The sequence below is a fragment of the Pocillopora verrucosa genome, chromosome 13 (genome assembly GCF_036669915.1).
Source record: "Pocillopora verrucosa isolate sample1 chromosome 13, ASM3666991v2, whole genome shotgun sequence".
NCBI classification, from domain to species: Eukaryota; Metazoa; Cnidaria; class Anthozoa; order Scleractinia; family Pocilloporidae; genus Pocillopora; species Pocillopora verrucosa.
Genome location: NC_089324.1, coordinates 15,965,131 through 15,967,093, shown reverse-complemented (window position 1 = coordinate 15,967,093; position 1,963 = coordinate 15,965,131). Strand labels below are relative to the sequence as shown.

At 36.4% G+C, this 1,963-nt stretch overlaps 1 pseudogene; it reads right to left on the bottom strand.

The window, feature by feature from the left end:
* Positions 1 to 1,924: 1,924 nt before the first annotated feature.
* LOC136277855 (uncharacterized) overlaps positions 1,925 to 1,963 on the bottom strand; it is a 1,405-nt pseudogene continuing 1,366 nt past the window's right edge.

The window sequence follows — 1,963 nt, the reverse complement described above, 5'->3', positions numbered from 1 at the left end:
ACGACACGTGAATTTCGTAAGGAGGGAGCCGTAATACGTCAGTTTACCATATTCATTATTCATAAATTTACAGCCTATTTGTTACGGTTAAACCCTTCCGGCCATACCTCACTGAATAGGCAAAGTAAGGAAAGAAACCGTTTTCAAAGGTTGAGATGACTGTAAATAAGAAATAGCCAGGGAACATTAACTATTAACGAACGTTTCACAGATTGCAAAATACGTGTTTTTTTTTTCTTCTCGCAAACAATATCATTGCCTGCGGGAAAATTTTTACTCATTATTTAACATGCGAACAATGACTTATATTGACATATCCGTATTTTTGTCTAGCCCATAATGAAAACTCATCAAAGTGACCCTTAACTTTCCTTTTGCTTGATATTTTTCTTACATCCGAGTGCGTCATTAAAGGCTGTCTCAAAAGTTCCCATCAAGGCACCCACGCCGACATTTAAAAATCACGAAATCACGGGGACTCACTTCTGTTCCCGAATAAAAACGAACTTGCATGGGGCGATTAACAGAAAATAATGAGCGACACGCAATGTGAAAAAGTGCCTTTGGACTGTAACCAAAAATACATTTGTGGTGAAATAAAATCTGGGTGTGAAGTTTTCTAGAGATTTCCTTTGCTGATCAACCTTTTCCTTTTTTTTTTTGGCTATAACGGCAGAAATCCGTCACACATCGTTATTAACTCAAAAGGATATATCGGCTTTCGCTGTGTTGTACAACTAAACAGATGTACGTAAAACCAAAGCCTAGTTATTAAACAGACTGGATAATTGTGTTCCATTTGTTTAAAAAATAATTGTTTATTTAATATTTAGTAAGATATATCCTAAAAGTAATACAATTATCGGTTTACCCGGCCGCAGATTAGTGGGTGTTCTAACAGCTGTTAAAGCTTGTAAAACAATATATGAACAGGAGCCCATTACTTAAGTATTGGGCTCCTTTCATGACGTACGTCACATCGGAAGGGCGGCATAGTATTTAGCGCGTTGTGCTGCGCAGCTTGGTGGATGATGTGGCAAAGGTTCGAAATTGACAGGGGTTCGAGTCCTCGCAAAAGAGACAGATCAGTGTTTGTTCCAAACAGGCGTGAGGCCGGAAGTCATCTTTCCTTGAAACTAGAGTGAATTTTGTTTTCTCTACATTTGAGGACTGTGTGTCTATAGGGGTCAAGTACTGCTGTTTTATCCCACGTTTTGTTTTCAAGTTGTATCATTGTTGGGTTTGGCGATTGATGTGATTTTGGTGATTTAAGCAATTAGCATTTTGGTGTGTTATTGTAAACTCTAAGTAAATAAAACATGCATGGCTGATGATGCATTAAGAATGCCAAGTGGCCTGCATATCCATGAAGACACTTATAATGATGATCCAGAAATAAGCGACAGACAAGTACGAATTTTTTGAGGTTCGATAGCTGCCATTACGACCTCAGTCTCGTCATTTTTTTAACTGAGGTACAAAATAATTGTAAATAGCGAGGCACGGATTGTTGCTTTATATTGAATATGTCACTAAAGAAGTTTGGCTTAAAATATTTCAACAAAGCATTTAAGCTTTTTCTTAATTACATAGGAATGTCTTTTGTTAAGAAATCATAAACCTTCTCAAACCTCTCTTGCCTTACTAAAACTTTTCTTTCACTGAATAAATTTCGATCGCCATAGGCTCCAATCTCAGGTGAAACTGTGTCAACATAAATGTTCTCATACACAGTCTTCGCCTCATTTCACAGCAACGTCACAAAAATACTTCTTCTAAATAACGTAAAGCCACAACAAATTTACTTTTCTCTGGAAATTTTGACAATAAAAATCTGCGATAAAATATTATAAAGCATGACACGACGTTTCGACGTTTCCAGAACGTCATTATCAAGTAAACTAAAATAATAAAATCGAGTATATATATAATGAAGCGGTGAATAAATTACAAAGCGTTAAAA